The sequence below is a fragment of the Coptis chinensis genome, chromosome 7 (genome assembly GCF_015680905.1).
Source record: "Coptis chinensis isolate HL-2020 chromosome 7, ASM1568090v1, whole genome shotgun sequence".
Lineage (NCBI taxonomy): Eukaryota > Viridiplantae > Streptophyta > Magnoliopsida > Ranunculales > Ranunculaceae > Coptis > Coptis chinensis.
In genome coordinates this window covers 6,374,092-6,395,326 of record NC_141462.1, presented here as the reverse complement: position 1 = coordinate 6,395,326, position 21,235 = coordinate 6,374,092, and positions in this window count along the sequence as shown.

Here is a 21,235-nt window from a genome sequence, read left to right as displayed (position 1 = left end):
TACTATCTATATACTAAAACAGAGTAGGGGTGGGAATTTGGCCCTAACGACCCTAACCCTTACGACCCCGACCCTAACCCCCTATAAAGCCCCCACAACTAAAGCCCTATAACTAACAACTAAAAGCTATTATATTTAAGATTCTAAAACATAGGTTCTAACCGCCCTAACTATAAATGCAATATAATTTTGCTTTAATACATTTTAAAATAAATGGCCTTTGAGTTTGTTAAATAGATTATTAATAATTTACATTTTGTAATATAAATGAGTTTTAAACCGATGTAGTAATAAAAATAAAAATATATAGTCAAAGTCCATAACTTATTATTCCAATTTAAAGCTTATTTCTTATAAATTATATTTTTAAAAAGCTTTTCTAAGGGCTAAAGGGTTTCCTTCCACACGAATTAAGGCTTGAGGTTTAGACATTTTGTGACCGGAAAAATGACCTCAAACATTTCTATCACTTGTTCAAAAGCCAATATTTTCATTTCCATATACAAAGCTTGAATCACCAAAGGTAATATTATATTTGTTTGAATCTATTTAAATGTTTATGATATTACAAATAGTTTAACAACTTCCCTTGCCCATAACCAAACCTATAAATGTTTCTTCTTTATATCTAGAGACATCTAATAGTTAATTATTTTCATCTTTCATGTTAGTATGTAGGTTCCGTATAAGGAAGAACAAATTCAACATCATCAGTTCATTAGATTGTGGATGGCATTTTAAAATTTTGGCACAAGATTATTCTAGTGGTTGTTCCTCTGAGTTTGTGGCTAAATGAACACTTGTGATACCACCTAAAGAACAATATCATCTCCTTCAACTAGATTAGCATTGGGAGGATCATGGTCTAATTTCTTTCATCTTTTAAGTATGTTATGCTTTTGAAAAGCCCTATGTCCGGGTTTACCACAAACATAACAATTTCCATTGCATTGGGCATCACTCCCTTTAAAAGATACAATCTTTAAAAATAATTAACGGAAAAATAATTAACGGAAATCGGAAACCGGATACAAATCACATTGAACTAATCTCAAAAATATCTTTGGATGGAGAACCTCAAGAAATAATTAACGGGAAATCGAAAACCGGATGCAACTGTATTGAACTAATCTCAAAAAATATACTGGATGCAAAACCTCAAGAAATAATTAACGGGAAATCGAAAACCGGATGCAACTGTATTGAACTAATCTCAAAAAATATACTGGATGCAAAACCTCAAGAAATAACTAACGGGAAATCGGAAACTGGATGCAAACTCATTGAACTAACCTCAAACAATAATTAACGGGAAATCGAAAACTAGATGCAAATGCAACTTTATCAAATAATAAATACGAGAAATCGAAAACTTGATGCAAATACATTAAACTAATCTCACAGAATAATTAACGAAAAATCAGAAACGAGATGCAAATGCATTGAACTGACCTCAAAGAACAATTAATAGAAAATTGGGAATTTGATGCAAATGTATTGAACTAACCGAAAAGAATAATTAACGATCAATCAGAAACTGGATGCAACTGCATTGAACTGATCTCAAAAAATAAATAATAGGAATTGGAAATTGGATGCAACTGCATTGAACTAACCTCAAAATATAAATAACGAAAAATCATAAACTAGATGCAAATGCATTAAACTAACCTCAAAACATAGTTAGGTTATATGTTGTGGGAATGTCTCGATAAGTATAATTTTGCATTTAAAATGATGTTTATCTTATCTCTTTCCGTATGATTGGGAACTCCTTGCTATTCAAGTAGCTTCAATATATATGAATTTCGCCTTATTAGGCAATCTCACAAAATTTCAATCAAACTTCTATTATTAAACAAAAAAATGAAGTTGAAATTTTTTATCAAAGGTGAGTTTTTTTTTTTTTTAATGGAGAGTGAGGTTTTCACGTTATAAGAAATTTGGTTGAGTGATCAATATAATATTAATATATAATAGTTATGCATATTTGCAAATATTTTTTAGAATAATTAATATAACAACACCCGTTCGTAGATAATCTTTGAAGATTCCACATAGTGGTGAGTCATGCATAATTTAAAGAATAATTAATGAGAAATCGGAAACTAGATAATCTTCGATGATCCCACATAGTAAATTAAGCATAATTTACTTTTTATGTCATGTTTTCAAGGACACTACATATGGATCAGTAGAAGTTGGTATTATACACCACATTGGATAATTATAAGGAAATTGGAAACTTGATTCAAATACATAACTGAGCTCAAGGAGTAATTAACGGGAAATCATAAACTTTATACAAATTGCATTAAACTAATGACAGAGAGTAACTAACGGAAAATTAGAAATTGAATGCAAATCCTTGAAAAATATTTATCGGAAAATCGGAAACGGTATGCAAATACATCAAACAAACCTCAAATAATAATTAATGGGAAACCGAAAACTGGATGTGAATGCATTGAACTTAACTCAAAATATAATTAACATAAAATCAAAAACCGAATGCAACTGCATTGAACTAACCTTATAAAATAATTGGTAGGAAATCGAAAACTAAATGCAAATGCAAATGCATTGAAATAACCTCAAAGAATAGTTAACAGAAAATTAAAAACTGGATATAATTATATCGAACTAACCTCAAAGCATAAATAATCATAAACTATATGCAGATGTATTGAACTAACCTTAAATAGTTATTAACAGAAAATCGAAAACTGGATCCAAATACAATGAATTAATCTCAAAGACTAATTAATGAAACATTAAAAAAATGGATGAAACTACATTGAACTAACCTAAATGAATAATTATCGGGAAATTATAAATTTGATGTAATAGCATTGAACTAACCTCAAAAAATAATTAATCGGAAATCAGAAACTTGATGCAAATGCATTGAACTAACCTCAAAGAACAATTAACATAAAATCTAAAATTATATGCAACTGCATTGAACTAACCTCAAAGAATAATTGACGGAAAACAAAAAATTGGATGCAACTGCATTAAACTAAAATTAGAGATTAACTAACGGGAAATAAAAAATTGAATGCAAATGCATTGAAATAACATAAAAAAATTGTTAACTAGAAATCGGAAGTCGGATGTAACTGCATCGCACTGACCTCAAGGCATAAATATCTACTTTTTTAGTCTTCTCATATGAGTAATTACAAGTAATTATGAACCCAAAACGAAAATGAGTTTATAAAAACAGACTCTTACATGTATGCAAACTGTATAGAAATTGTAAACTATCGAACTAACCTAGAAAAACAATTAACGGGAAATCAGAAACTGGATGCAAATATATTGAACTAACCTCAAAGAGTAATTAACGGGAGATTGGAGCCTGGATGCAAATGCAATGAACTAATCTCAAAGACTAATTAACGAAACATAAAAAACTGGATGCAACTGTACGTACTGAATTAACTTTAATGAATAACTAACGGGAAATCATAAAGTGGATGTAATTGCACTGAACTAACCTCAAATAATAATTAAAGTTTTATTATTATTATTAAAGTTTATTTCACTAGCTCCCATGTACAATCAAATAGCTCCTATTCTATTTTTGATTTCCAACAAATTGGAAATCAAAAATTGGATGCAAATGCATTGAAATAACATAAAAAAATGGTTAACTAGAAATCGGAAGTCGGATATAACTGCCTCGCACTGACCTCAAGGCATAAATATCCACTTTTTTAGCTGGCCTTCTCATATGAGTAATTACAAGTAATTATGAACCCAAAACGAAAGTGAGTTTATAAAAACAGACTCTTACATGTATGCAAACTGTATAAAAATTATAAACTATCGAACTAACCTAGAAAAACAATTAACGGAAAATCAGAAACTGGATGCAAATATATTGAACTAACTTCAAAGAGTAATTACGGGAGATTGGAACCTGGATGCAAATGCAATTAACTAATCTCAAAGACTAATTAACGAAACATCAAAAATTGGATGCAACTGTACGTACTGAATTAACTTTAATGAATAACTAACGGGAAATCATAAAGTGGATGTAATTGCACTGTACTAACCTCAAATAATAATTAACGGGAAATCGAAAACTTGATGCAACTGCATTGTACTAACCTCAAAGAATAATTAATGAGAAATTGGAAACGGGATGCAACATACTATATTAAACTAACCTCAAAGAATAATTAATGGAAAATCATAAATTTGGTGCAAATGCATTGAACTAATAACCCTAAAACATATTTGTATTTTATGTAGGGGGAATAAATGTCTCGACAAATATAGTTTTGCATTTTAAGTAGTGTTTATTATAATTCTTTTTATTGTGATTGGGAATACCTTGCTATTCAAGTATCTTCAATATTATCTTCAAGATTGGGCATTCTCACAAAACTTCAATTATTAAACCTAACAAAAAAAAAAAAAAAGTCGATTAGTTTTATCAAGATTTGGTGCTTCCTTTTTATAGAGAGTGGTGCAAGAAATTTAAATGAGTAATTAATATAATTTTCATATCTCATAACTATGCATAGTTGCTAATATTTTTTAGAATAATTTAATATAACGCCACCCGTTCGTAGGACATGTTCATATGATAAATCTTTTCAAGTGGGAGTAGTGTATTATTTAAGGATATGGAAACAATCAATCTGTTTTAGTGATTTGTACACATTAGTACATAAGCCGAACGGTGATGATTTACCGCTAAATCACCATAAATCTAATAAAACTATTATACAAGCTAGATCGAGTTTAAAATAATTTTATTTGAAAATTACAGATTAATATTCTAAACCACAAAGTGAATAGACTATCTCAATTTGATCCCTTAATTCCAAGTACTTATGCACCATAATCGCTGCTCATTAACGTATTTCGGTTTATTTTCAATAAAAATATATTTTGATTCAAAAATTTGCCGCTAAATCACTATAAATCTAAGAAAACTATTATACAAGCTAGATCGAGTTTAATATAATTCTATTTGAAAATTATAGATTAATATCCTAAACCACAAAGTGAATAGGCTATCTCAATTTGATCCCTTAGTTTCTAAGTACTTATGCACCATAATCGCTGCTCATTAACGTATTTCGGTTTATTTTTAATAAAAATATATTCTGATTCGAAAATTTGCCGCTAAATCACCATAAATATAATAAAACTATTATACAAGATAGATCGAGTTTAAGATAATTCTATTTGAAAATTACAGATTAATATCCTAAACCACAAAGTGATGAGGCTATCTCAATTTGATCTCTTAATTAGTTTCCAAGTACTTATGCACCATAATTGTTGGTCATTAATGTATTTCGGTTTATTTTCAATAAAAATATATTCTGATTCGAAAATGTGTGTGAGACATTTTGTAAAGCATTTTCAGCCCACAAAATATTTAATAGATCCTGGGCGTATGTCCGGGTCCAAAATCAGTGTTTGTCTGTTGCTAGGAAAATGAGGAAATATACTGGCTTCCCCATCTGATTTTTTGACATGAAGTCAATACCGCCTAAAACAAACTGTTTTACAAGTTCAGTAGCGAGGCGTGGTCCACAATCACTTCCTAAAACTAGGTTTTGCTTTTTAACATTGCACATGTTCATTTGATCTTACCTTGCCAAAAGGACCATAGGTGAAATGTTGCTTTTGGTCCATCTTGAGTTTCGTTTCATGAACCGACTCTATTGAAATGAAAATCTACGTAATAATTTACTTTCAGGAGTATATATGGACAATGATTCAACAAACTAAACTCTTAATACAAATTCAAAGGAAGGCATTAGGAATACAAGACTAGCTTCAGTATAACATTGTAAGTTTGTAACGAGTCTACAGGTCTACCCTAAAAATACATTTATGCACACATTCTATAATTTCATTACACACACAAGGCACACTAAACGCAGCCTCCACCTCCGCCGCCATCACTTCCACCACCTCCACCTCCACCTCCACCGCCACCGCCACCGCCACCGCCTCCACCACCACCATCGCCTCCACTGCCGCCACCGCCTCCACCACCATCGCCTCCACCGCCACCTCCACCATCGCCTCCACTGCCGCCTTCCACCATTGCCTCCATTGCCTCCAAAACTGCCAGCACCATCGCCAACAATGCCACCACCACCGCTGCCTCCAACAATGCCACCACCACCACCACCACCACCACCACCACCACCTCCCACCTTCGCTATTCCGACCACAGATAACAATGATCATAAAAAAAAGAAGGAACACAGGTCCTACAACGGCTAGAAGGACTAGAGGGGTATCCATGAAAAAAAAGATAAATGGGGATGTTTTTTATGTTGGGAAAAACACTATTGGATCAAATGCTCAACAAAGTATAGGGAGTTTTTCTCAAACACTGTATGGTAGAAAGGAGATTGAGCTAGGACTTTATTTGTAGAACTAAATAGTGTATCTCACAAGCAAAAGGCTTGAATGGTTCAATCTACGTAAGTTCAAGCGAGGTACGACTAGCAAGCAGAGGTAATCGTGTTTCGTGTCTAAGTTTGTCTTTTCCATTTTAGTTGGCGCCTCTTTCTGACTTTAAAGTAGTGTTTGGTTCAAAGAAATTTCATTCTCAAATAAATTGAACATCTAGAAACTAATTTGCCAGACGCCCAAAATCCATTTATGAAGAATGTTATTTATTTATTTTTTATTTTATATATATATTTTTTTGGAAGGGGTTAAAGCAGACCCACACCACCGGTTGCATCGAATGACTCTAGCTTGAAGACTTACATTGCCCGAAGGCTCATCAATCCCAAAGGGAACCTAGCCCAAAGGTTCTCGCCGATGCACCATTTTGAGTACCCATAACCGCCTCCACCTTGTCCATGAAGACTTGGTTTCACTCCTTGGTCCACCTATTATACCTTCTCCACATACCAATAAGGGTAACTGTAAGTACCCTCCATTCTACACTACAGAGCACGTGTCCACAAGACAGGGCGTCTTACTTCAGCTCGTTAATTTGATTAAGCGTCTCAAAGTTATGGCATAGTGCACGCCCTCTGGGCATCAAATTGAACCAATCTTAGTTAGAAAGACATCAATATATGTTACACAAAAAAAATATAACACTGCACAATTAATTAAATTACATTAGTAAAGCATAGTAATTAAGTTAAAGGCGCTAACATATAGAGCTTAATTGTTTTTCTAAATGTTTCACTTGAATAACTCTAACATGCACACCTTCAACTCCAATTTTCAGATTTTTATCTTCCGAGCAATGAACTTCAGCAATTTGAACCTCCGAAAAAAAAGTGTCTGCTCCCAAAACCCCAACAGATATATTAACTCCATTGTTATCACCTGTTACCTCACTGTAAAGAAGACATCAATCTATAACTTGAGTTCCATCAGTGATTTTTGGCCAGTGAATTTGAATGTAGAGTATCAAAAAGCACATTCAACACAACCTCCTCGTATTGCAAAGAAGCATTTTGATTCCCATTAAGAACAGGACTCCGAATTGTTTCCGTTGTCATGCATGTCAATATCAGTATTATTGCCTTGTTGTTTTGCATGATCTCAAAAATTCTACTCTTCCTTCTACTCTTCTACAGGTAAAAGCCTCATAAGAAGAAACAAATGTATAGGAAAAGTATTTGATAGTGATTGATTCCTTTTACCTTGCTTATACCTTCACCCGTATCAACAAATGTGGAGCCCCTAGCTCCCCTAGAAAATTCAACCGGAATCGTCTTAGAAGCTGATAAATAATATAAGTTTTTATACAAACGGTGAAATCTATTACCATAATTGAGATCTTACTGGGACTATCTCCTATGCAAAGGAACCACCATTTTGAGTAGCAATGCAATGCTCAAAGCTCTGAGCATAATCATCCTGTAGGACTCACATACAAAAATGCAATTCAAAAAAGTAATAATCCGCATCAACCAAATAGAAGAACTACACAAAAATGAACAACTTAAATCAAATAAGTTGTATGATGATAATGTTATTGAAAGCAAGGTACCAATAATAAGGAACATCAATAATAAGGAACATCGTTGAGGTCTACACACAAAGCAAGTACACTTAAATATGAGATTTATGGTGCTTTACAAAGCAAGCAATTCTAACCCTTTTTATGCTACCTAATTAACATAACATAGAAGTAAAATAATATTCGATCTACATTATGACAACAAATTTCAAATTACAAATCCAGGAAAGGAAGTTCAATTAAGCCAAGCTTAAATAATACTTGAGTAATTGACAAATAATGATTCACTTCACCTGAATGAAATCAACACCAGGAAAACTCTAAAGGAAGTAATGTATAATCTTCATACACAAAGGAGTTGCACCATTTCAAACTTGTTTCAAAGTCCCCAAATCACACCTCTCTAGAGCCTTTCTACTTATCAAAGCCATCAATAACGGCGGAAGAGTTGGCAAGTGTGTGACACTATGCCGATTGATAGCTCTAACCATCTCATCTCCATTAATTAAAATTCCTAATAACCACAACATTAGAACACAAAGACTTTTATTGTATACTATTCAATATTATGTGATTAATGCTATTTTGTTATTGACTCCTGCGACAGTCTAACGATGCAAAATAACCAGACAAAAAAACACCATTCAATAGTTATTATTTTAAAAAAAGTCATAATTATTTTAAATAAAACAACAAATATACCTAAACTCAGTTATAACCATAGAAACCATGCATCCCTAGCATAAGAAACTATGAATATTGCTACATATATAATCTGCTATGTCCAAAACTATGCTCATTGGGCTATTAGCGGCAGTTCCTGGTTCATAACTTATTTCATCCCGCAAAAGATGAACACTTAGTCTAGGATTAGCTAATTCCAATTCGGGTAGGAAAAACAACAAAAATGGTCCAAGTGCAATGCCATTTAAGAAGGGCATGCATAGAGAAGATTGATGAAAGATGAACTAAATAATTTAGGACATACCTGAACCGAAGTTAAAATCAGAAAATCAATTCAGTCTTTCTCATATTTGTTTGTTGTAATTGGTAAACGCGTGGGTTTCTCAAGAATAATCCATTGTAACTCTTCATAAAAAACACTCAATCTCTATTCAGTTGGCAATATCCTCCATCTCTGAAATAAATTTCAATGGATCTCCAAGTCCAGCTTTGATTTCGGATGAGGACACTTGGAAAATTAGCAATGCTTGTACATATATATGGTTTTGAATCAAAAAACCAATATACACGGCAATATACACTTTGCACAAATAAAGATAATCCTTTGCTTGTCTTTGGACCTCGATATAATATAAACAACCCATAGCAGTTCATTTTATAAAAATTACAAAAAATTTGGAAAAATTCAAAAAAAAAAAAAACCTGAAAAATACTTCAAGTATGAACACATTTTATGCAATGACTTTCAAGTCACGAGGAAAAAAAACCTGAAAAATACTTCAACAACTTCTTTTTTAATAATATTGATTACTCTATAACCATAGCAAATTGAATGGCCTTCCCCTCCGCGAAAACAGTGGTAAATGCGTAAGAGCATCCATTCTAGATAAAAAAAAAGTGCAAGTCTGCTGAGAATTTTTTTGTCTCACTCCTTGCTAAATGGATTACTAAAAAGAAGTCATTCTAGTGGCCAACCAAATTAGTTCAATCAAATTCCAACGTCATTACAACAGTGAATGCATACGGCAGTAACTCTCAAATAGTTTTTTTTTTTTTTGTAACACTAAACTATATGAAACACCTTGAACAAACTGGATTCAATCAATCAAGATTCACGTCTACAACAAATCTCATCTCGCCGAGTATCATATTATAGATATATGCATAACATGGAAAAAACTTGACTAACACACGACGAAAAACACTAACAAACAGAGCAATGCTTCATTTTCATTGGGCATGGTCAACAAAAAAAGAGATGTGGTCTCTCACAAAAACTACCTGAGCTGGTGCTGGACCTGTGAGGGAGATGAGCTGCCTAAATTCCAACGTCACTACAATAGTAGGCAACTAAAAAAAACCCTCATGGCAATATTGAACTACATGAAACACCTTGAACAAACTGGATTCAAGATTCACATCTACAACAAATCTCATCTCGCTTACTAACATATTATAGGTGTATGCATACATAATAATAATGCAATATAATAAAGTTTATCAATTACCATTATTAATAATGGAGTTTAACAGTTTAGCCAAGGAGGGATACCCAATGAAATATGTAATATAGTAGGTGTGGTTAAACTCTCGCACCTTCAGTAGTAGGCAACCTCTGCTTCCTTTGAACAACTTGCTTTGGAACATTGATATCAATAGCAACAACAGCTTCCAACTATATAATAACTTCAGCAACAATTGATCATGCCATTAAAGTGAGATTTGTAGTTCTAAAAATTTAAACACCACTACATTCAATTATGATTAATATCAACAATACTAATAATTAAAAAAAACAAATATAATTCTTCTGGAATTAGTAGCTAACTTTAAAATCTATACTTCATGCAATGCTTACTATGGAGAACAAAATAAAAACCTAAAGAAAGATTGGTCATTGTTGTCTAGGCAACACTTTTATAGGCACGACTAAGGAAATAATGCTTACTTAGGGCTGACAGCGACATGAAAATATTAAACTAATGACACCACGAAGTGAATTCCTAGGATAGAAATTATTTATGATACTGAAATTCCTAGGACGATGATGAATGCCTATGCTATTAAGCTATTGACACCTTGCCACATAAAGATCAAAAAAACTATTGAACACACACACGAACATACATATTAACAGAAAGTTTACCTGTTGCACATGCTAGTTCCTTTTAGAAATAGTTTAATGCTATACATTAAAAATTAATCAAAATGGTCCATGATTTGTACACTAATTATATTCCATAAAAAAAGCAAAAAAAAAAAAAAAAAAAAACTTGATTAACAAATTGAATAGATATATTTGTTAACAAATTGATTAACAAATTAAAAATTGGTACAAATGTAAACTTTGGTATGCCAAATTACAACAGAAATAAATCATAAGATATATTATCTAATAAAACCTTAAAAGTACGTATTACTGCCAATAATTGGAAATTTATCTTACAAGCGATTAGTGTTGGTGGTTCATTCACTTTCATGAGAAGGGTACAGCAGATCCACTTATCAGAAAAACAGGAAAGTGAAAAAGATGTAACATGTAGTGGATACACACATTCTAAAGTATACGTGTTTTGGTCACTATATGCATGTTATTGCGAAGTCAATCTTATCAATACCTCGTCATACCATTCTTTGTAAGATTTTGTATTCACCATAATATCATAGCCTAAGAATCCTAGTCTTCTAGGGTGTAAAAATGTATTATAAAATGGGAAAATGGTCTTACAAAGTGTTGCATCAAAAGCCTTAGCTTCAGACATACTCATATACCACTAGTACTACCTAGGTTGTCTGCTTCTTAAAAAGCACCCAAATGGAGCAAATAGGGAACTAAAAATTTGTTTGGGATGGTTTGCACAAGCAAAGTTCAGAAGTGAAACCAATGAAAAAGGAGAGCCATAACAGATATTGAAGAACCTAGAATGGAAAAGTCGGGCCCCCAGCCGCTCTTCCAAATTAATTTGGAGATTATCTATAGTAAATGTGATTTGCCAAAAAAGAAAGAAACGGTCCTTCATGGGTACAAAAAGGTGGTACCTTCAATTCCTAGAAAAGAAGTGCTAGACTGATAACAGATTAACAGGGAAGCGAACTATTTAAGACAGATATCAGATAACTGACTGCACCACTCTTGTTTAGAACTTTCTACGGAGTGCCTTATTTCTTTCATGTATAAAATCGAAATTCACAGTTTACTTTTGAGAGAACTACATCCCGGTGTGTGGCAGCAAACATAAGGTGTTATCGCAATAGTGATTACACATGTACAATTAATACTCACCTGAATGATCCAAGTCGTGCTGTGGTGTAAGTACCTTGCCTTAGCAATCCAGCTGACAGGCCATGAATAAGACTAATTTCTTTAAGAAGGGAATATACAAAAGATATTTATATAGTAAGGAGTAAAAAGAATGCCCCAATACTGGAACAAATGCATGAGACGTATAAAATGCAATGTAAGTGGAACAAAATGCATAAGATAATTATATCAACATTGTCATATTGGCTTCATTAATTTTATGAACATATTTATTGGCCAAATTCTCGACTACTCATTCCATTTCGGTTTCGTAACTTAATATAAGCTTCTGCTTTCAACCCAAATCTGAAAAAACACAAATAGTTAACTCAAAATTAAAAAATCTTCATTATGTGTAGGAAAGAAATCAAAACCAACATTATGTAGAACGCAAACCTTGTAAAAGGCGTCAAAGCCTCTTCACAAAGAATGTTCTCAGTAACTTGAGCACCAGTTCCCTAGTGCAATTGAATTCTTACATGAAACAACACATTCCAATTAAACACTAAAAATAAACAAACCAACATCAAGAACAATGCATTTAAACAATACCCAAAAGAGATTTAATACCAAAAGCCCTACCATTAACATTTATGCAATTCGTCTTTTTTTGAAACAAAATGCACGCGTAAGTAATGGCACAAAAAAATAATTATGTTCAAATTGATGGTGTAGCAGGCTTTTCAGTCATCCCTTAAATGCTTGCAGTAAGGAGCCTATCATGATGAGTTATGGTAAGTGACAGGGAAACCACAGTAATAAAAGTTACCTGTATTATAGGCTGCAACATGGATGGATCAAAATCTTCTGACGATTGAAGAAGCCCCCATATTCTAAAAACTTGATCTCGAAGTGCGAGAATGCTTTCTTGCTCAGTCGCACTTGCTTTAAGAGGTCCTATTATGCTTCCATTGAAAATTAGAGACCTCAATGGATCGGGAATGGAATTGTAGGTAGATAGGAGATAAAGAGAGGGCCCTTCACTTTCTCTAATGGTCTTACACTCAACTCTTTTGTTACTTTTTTTTTCCTTTCGTATTACTGGGAAAAACCCAAATGTAATGAGAAAAAAAAAATATGAGAAACAAAACAGATGGGAGAGAAGGGAAAAGAATAGCTTCCTATTCTTTCATTAGACTTTTGCTTTTCTTAACTTATTAAATAACCCAATTATTGGTAATTAAATGCCATTAATTAGTAAAATTGGCAATTAATGAAGGATAAGTTGTGAACAATGGAATAGGGGCGTATAGTTGATTTCCGACCTGAATTTACACATACGTCCTTAAGTTACTATATAATCTTAAGGGTATAGATGGTAGTAAATTTTGAAATGACTAAGTAGTCCTTTTTAAAAGCATTGAATAATTGATTTTAATATTTTATCAAGGGTATTTCATGGTAGAAAAAAGGCTGGTCCAATTTAAATGTCCATGTTAATTATGGTATACTCTACTAATTGAGATAATGACAACTCTCAACGAGAACTACAAGCCAGAAAGATAATTTCTTCTTCCACAAGTATTTGCAGTAAACACAAAAATCAAGAGCTAACTGAACATTTGGATTCGTGAAATCATTGTATCTTACCTTTCAACAAAGCTACTTAAATACATATATAATTATAAAAAAAATAATTTTGCAAAGTGAACATAAAATCAAATGTAAAGACAGCATTTTCAAAACAACTCTACCTTTTCTGGAATTGTTACATTCTCAAGAAGGCGAGGAATATGTGTGTTGCTAATAGGGAATTCATATGTTGCACACCTGGAACAGTAATGACTATTATTTCTGTGGAAAATTCAGTTCATAATATGCACAACCTTGTTATTTAGCTTACAGTACATCGTTCTTCGTAGCGCTTTCCGCTTGCTTCACAGATGAGGTATCGTAGCCTGAATACTCGCTAGAACCATTATTATATTTCGTTTGGTTCACATCAATTTTGTTATAGTTTTAATCCATACCTACCTTTGAGTGAGAGAATGGAGAAGAAGGAGCTTTTATATCCATCAAAATTCATGGGTTGGCAAATTCGTGTGGGAGAGGGTAGATTAGCTCGCGTGGGAGAGGTAGGAGTAGCCTTTTTTTATCTTCTTCGTTGGTTTGCAATCACCAGCACCGAAAGGCACCAATTATCTCCGACAATATCGATAACAAAAGATATCGTCGAAATATTGCGATATATCAACAAATTTTTTCGATATTTGCACTGGTATTTACCCAAATTAATATCGCGGTATTTCTTTATCTATCTATGAAATCTCGATATATATCGCGATATTTTGTACTATGAGTCTAAGTACAGTAATTCCAGATCTTGTGAGAGAAAACTAAAAATCAATTCAAGAAAGTGCAATCGCAAAGAGAAAATTTGTTGATATTGAAGTTTATAACTACTAATCCGAGTAGGCAGTAATGGCAGTATTGTAGTATCCATTATTACTCTTTATTTAGTAGCTTTACTAGATTTTGGACCCGGGCATACGCCCGGAATCTATTAAATATTTTGTATGTTGAAAAGACTTTACAAAATGTCTCACACAAATTTTGTATGCTGAATAGGCTATCTCAATTTGATCCCTTAGTTTCAAAGTACTTATGCACCATAATCGTTGGTCATTAACGTATTTTGGTTTATTTTCAATAAAAATAAAAATATATTATGATTCGCCTATACTACCACCTAGAGATACTGTCTATATACTAAAGCAGAGACCTCTAATTGAGGATTTTCTCTTTCCTATGTGGCACTCTAATATGAGAGAGTTAGTTTTTTGTCGTAGTCTTTTCTAATAGCCTACAATCTCACATACATAGAACCTCTTAGGAGAGTTTGAGTGTATTTATAATTATTATATTTGGAGAGTTTGAGTATATTTCAAATTCTCCAAAGAGTTTTACTATCTATATACTAAAGCAGAGACCTCTAATTGAGTGAGGATTTTCTCTTTCCTATGTGGCACTCTAATATGAGAGAGTTAGTTTTTTGTCGTAGTCTTTTCTAATAGCCTACAATCTCACATACATAGAACCTCTTAAGAGAGTTTGAGTGTATTTATAATTATTATATTTGGAGAGTTTGAGTATATTTCAAATTCGTACATATTTAATTAAATAAAAAAAATAGGTGATTTGTAAAAGGTAATTTCCTATTATGAATCAAACACTTTTAGTGTTCCAATTCTTATATATTTAATCAAATAAAAAAAAAATGTAGAATTCCTTATTACAAATCATACAATTTTAGTGTCTATGATAAAACACCGACTTATTTCGAATATATTTTTAACACGGCCTCAAAACATAGTTAAAAACAATTATACAAAAAATAACATCACAAAATAAATAATGAAAATGATAAAAAAAAAAATAACAGCCAAGCAATAACGACAAATATTTTTAAAAATTGCTAAAAAATAGGTGATTTGTAAAAGGTAATTTTCTATTACGAATCAAACACTTTTAGTGTTCCAATTCTTATATATTTGATCAAATAAAAAAATTGCTAAAAAATATGTAATTTGTATAAACTAATTCCCTACTACAAATTATACAATTTTAGTGTCTATGATAAAACACCGACTTATTTCGAATATATCCTTAACACGACCTCAAAACATAGTTAAAAACAATTATACAAAAAATAATATCACAAAATATATAAAAAAAAAAAAAAAAAAAAAAAAATCCGGCAAAGCAATAATGACAAATATTTTAAAATATATATAATACTGAATGAAACTAACTTAAAAAAACAATTAATGGGGAACCAAAAACTGGATGCAAATGTATCGAACTAACCTCAAATAATATTTAACGGAAAATCATAAACTGGATGCAAATGCAAACATTAAACTAATCTTAAAAAATAATTAATAAAAAATTGGAATATATATGGATACAACTGTATTAAACTAACCTCAAAGAATAATTAACGAAAAATCAAAACTTGGATACAAATACATCAAACTAACATAAAAAAATAATTGTCGGCAAATCGGAAACTGGATGCAAATGCATTGAGCTAACCCTCAAAGATTAAATTAATTGGAAATCAGAAACTGGATGCAACTGCATTGAATTAATATCAAAGAAAAATTAATTATTAATTGGAAACATGATGCAAATGCGTGGAACTAATATTAAAAAATAATTAATGGGAAATCGGAAACCGGATGGAACTGCACTGAACTAATCTCAAAAAATAAACTGGATGCAAATGCATTGAACTAACCTCAATAAATAATTAATGGAAAATAGAAAATTGGATGCAAATTCATTGAATTAATCTCAAACAATAATTAATGAGAAATCGGAAACTAGATGCAAATGTAACTTTATCAAATAATTAATAAATCAGAAATCAGAAACTGGATGCAAATGCATTAAACTAATCTCACAAAATAATTAATGGGAAATCAGAAACTGGATGCAAATGCATTGAACTGACCTCAAAGAACAATTAACAGGGAATTGGAAATTGGATGCAAATGTATTGAACTAATAAAAAAGAATAATTAACGAGAAATCAGAAATTGGATGCAACTGTATTGAACTAATCTCAAAATATAAATAATGGAAAATCAGAAACTGGATGCAAATGCATTGAACTAACCTCAAAACATAGTTGGGCTATATGTTGTGGGAATGTCTCGATAAGTATAGTTTTGTATTTAAAATGATGTTTACCTTATCTCTTTCCGTATGATTGGGAACTCTTTGCTATTCAAGTAGCTACAATATATATGAACTTCACCTTATTAGGCAATCTCACAAAACTTCAATCAAACTTCTATTATTAAACAATAAAATGAAGTTGAAGGGTTTTATTAAAGGTACATGAGTTATTTTTTTTTTAATGGAGAATGAGGTTTTCACGTTATAAGGAATTTGGTTGAGTGATCAATATAATATTAATATATAATAGTTTTGCATATTTGCAAATATTTTTCAAAATAATTAATATAACAACACCCATTCGTAGATAATCTTTGAAGATTCTACATAGTAAGTCATGCATAATTTAAAGAATAATTAATGGGAAATCGGGAACTAGATAAGCTTCAATGATCCCACATAATAAATCAAACATAATTTACTTTTTATGTCATGTTTGCAAGGACACTACAGATGGATCAGTAGAAGTTGGTATTATACACCACATTGGATAATTAAAAGGAAATCGGAAATTGTATTCAAATGCATAATTGAGCTCAAAGAGTAATTAACGGGAAATTGGAAACTTTATGCAAATGCAATAAACTAAACTAAAAAAGTAATTAACTAGAAATTGAAAACTGGGTGCAATTGCATTAAACTAACGTCAGATAATAACTAAAGGAAAATTAGAAATTGTATGCAAATCCTTGAAAAATATTTAACGGAAAATCGGAAATGGTATCCAAATACATCAAACAAACCTCAGATAATAATTAATGGGCCGAGAAATCGGAAACTGGGTGCAAATGCATTGAACTAAACTCAAAAAATAATTAACATAAAATAAAAAACCGAATGCAACTGCATTAAACTAACCTCATAGAATAATTGGTGGGAAATCGGAAACTAAATGCAAATGCATTGAAATAATCTCAAAAAATAATTAACGGAAAATCAGAAACCAGATATAATTGTATCGAACTAACTTCAAAGCATAAATAATCAGAGACTAGATGCAGATGTATTGAACTAACCTTAAAGAGTTATTAACGGGAAATCGAAAACTGGATCCAAATGCAATAAACTAATCTCAAAGACTAATTAACGAAACATTGAAAAATGGATGAAACTACACTGAACTAACCTAAATGAATAATTATCGGGAAATTATAAATTTGATGTAACTGCATTGAACTAACCTCAAAAAATAATTAACGGAAAATCAAAAACTTGATGCAAATGCATTTAACTAACCTCAAAGAACAATTAACATAAATTCGGAAATTGGATGCAACTGCATTGAACTAACCTCAAAGAATAATTAACAGAAAACCAAAAACTAGATGCAACTGCATTACACTAAAATAAGATATTAACTAATGGAAAATCAGAAATTGGATGCAAATGCATTGAAATATCCTCAAAAAATAGTTAACAGGAAATCGGAAGTCGGATGTAACTGCATCGCACTGACCTCAAAGCATAAATGTCGGCTTTTTTAGCCTTCTCACATGAGTAATTACGAGTAATTAGGAACCCAAAATGAAAGTGAGTTTAAAAAAACAGACTCTTACATGTATGCAAACTGTATAGAAATTGTAAACTATCGAACTAACCTAGAAAAACAATTAATAGGAAATCAGAAACTGGATGCAGATGTATTGAACTAACCTCAAAGAGTAATTAACGAGAGATTAGAACCTGGATGCAAATGCAATAAACTAATCTTAAATACTAATTAATGAAACATCAAAAACTGGATGCAACTGTACTGAATTAACCTTAATGAATAAGTAACGGGATATCATAAAATGGATGCAATTACACTGAACTAACCTTAAATAATAATTGATGGGAAATCGGAAACTTGATGCAACTTCATTGAACTAACCTCAAAGAATAATTAATGATAATTTGGAAATTGGATGCAACGTACTACATTAAACTAACCTCAAAGAATAATTAATGGAAAATCATAAACTTGATGCAAATGCATTCAACTAATAACCCTAAAATATATTTGTATTATATGTAGGGGGAATAAATGCCTCGACAAATATAGTTTTGCATTTTAAGTAATGTTTATCATATTTTTTTTATTGTGATTGGGAATGCCTTGCTATTCAAGTAGCTTCAATATTATCTTCACCAAATTGGACATTCTCAAAAAACTTCAATCAAACTTCTATTGTTAAAACTAACAATGAAAAGAAGTCGATGAGTTTTATTAAGGTTTGATGCTTCCTTTTTATAGAGAGTGGTGCAAGAAATTTAATTGAGTAATTAATATAATTTTCATATCTCATAGCTATGCATAGTTGCTAATATTTTTTAGAATAATTTAATATAACGACACCCATTCGTATGACACGTTCATGTGATAAATCTTTTCAAGTGGGAGTAGTGTATTCTTTGAGGATATGGAAACAATCAATCTGTTTTAGTGATTTGTACACATTAGTATGTAAGCTGAGCGGTGATGATTTACCGTTAAATCACCATAAATCTAATAAAACTATTATACAAGCTAGATTGAGTTTAAGATAATTTCATTTGAAAATTACGGATTAATATCCTAAACCACAAAGTGAAGAGGTTATCTCAATTTGATCCCTTAGTTTCCAAGTACTTATGCACCATAATCGCTGCTCGGCTATCTCAATTTGATCCCTTAGTTTCCAAGTACTTATGCACCATAATCGTTGTTCATTAACGTATTTCGGTTTATTTTCAATAAAAATATATTCTGATTCGAAAATTTGCTGCTAAATCACCATAAATCTAAGAAAACTATTATACAAGCTAGATCGAGTTTAAGATAATTTTATTTGAAAATTATGGATTAATATCCTAAACCATAAAGTGAAGATGCTATCTCAATTTAATCTCTTAGTTTCTAAGTAGTTATGCATCGTAATCGCTGCTTATTAACATATTTTGATTTATTTTCAATAAAAATATATTCTGATACGAAAATTTGTGTGAGACATTTTATAAAGCCTTTTCAGCACACAAAATATTTAATAGATCCCGGGCGTATGCCCGGGTTCAAAATCTAGTGTTCTACTAATTGGATTATCTTGAATTTGCATTTTTGTGTGAGACGTTCCAACAAAATTGCTTTCCATAAAAAGAATAAAAATTAAAAAGTCCGATTTAAAAATTAATTGTAGGCCTCTTTTTTTAGGATCTCTGACTGCTTTAGAGTATCTCTAGGTGGTAGTATAACTTGAAAATACTAAAATGATAACTTGGTGGTAGTGGTACTGGCAATGGAAATTGTTATGTTTGTGGTAAACCTGGACATGGGCTTTTCAGTGCAGACACAAGAAAGACACTGATGATCCTCCCAATGCTAATCTAGTTGAGGGAGATGATATTGTTGCTGCTGTGGTATCACAAGTGTTCATAGCCACTGGGAAGAGGAACTGGGTACTAGATTCTGGTGCCACCCGCCACAAAGTATCATTTTAAGGAAAAACAATAGAAGACAAGGACAGAATAGCAGGTAATAACCAAGGCGCGGATTAGCATGTAAAAACAATTGTTAGAATAGTTGTATGAACACAACAACTAAAGTAGAAACGTATGAAGAACGAGAAATGAAGAAACAAGGACAACGATGGCGGGAATAACCAAGGCGCCGGATTAGGTCAGTCCTTAAGGAAAGATTTAAGCCTTTCAATGGTGCAGAAAGGCAACAATGGCGTCTTCCTCACAGGATTCAATGGTTAACAGCAGCCTGACTTTGCACTAGAACAGACCAAGGCCCAATTTTTCGGGATATTAGGATATATCGGAGAGGCCAAAAAAAGATATATATCGGATATATCGATATGTCGGAGAGATAAATCGTTTTTGCCCATTTTAGTGATAATATTCAAAAAAATCAAAAAATCGGAATATATCGAAAATATCACCGATATATAATGATATATATCGGGATATATCGTTATATATCGGTCAACAGTCAACAAAATCGGTCAAAAGTCAAATTGTCCAACCAAGTCAAACGATATATATCGAATACATCGGAATATATCACGATATATATCTTTATATCGGTTTTACCGATATATATCGGTTTAAAAATATTAAATTTCTGAGCCGATATTTCGGATTTTTCGAAGTCGGATTGCTGAAAAAACGATATATATCGGCGATTTTTCAATAAATCGACCGATATTTTCGGCCTTGGAACAGACTACCCTCTAGAACAGCAATATAACTCTCTCTGGCGGCTGACAGTAAGAAGAGAAGAACTGGTTTGAGTTTCTGTTTCTCTGAGTTGAGTTTCTGATCAAGTCTATACCTCTATGGACTCACAGTCCTATTTATAGAGGTTAGGTGGAAGAGAGACCAACTCCTAATAGAACACTGAAACTTGCTGCTCAAGAAAAAGGCAAAACAAGTTTAGGCTATTGGTCAAACCACTACCCACAACAGTGAGCCCAAGCCTAAGCCCGAACCCTACCCGATGTGGTGGATAACCAATGTGGGACTATCTACAATGCACTAAAGTGGAGAGAACACCATTTGTTCATCTCCTCCACTTTGCACACACACACTGTAACGCCCGTATTTTTAAATACGTATTTTTATATTTA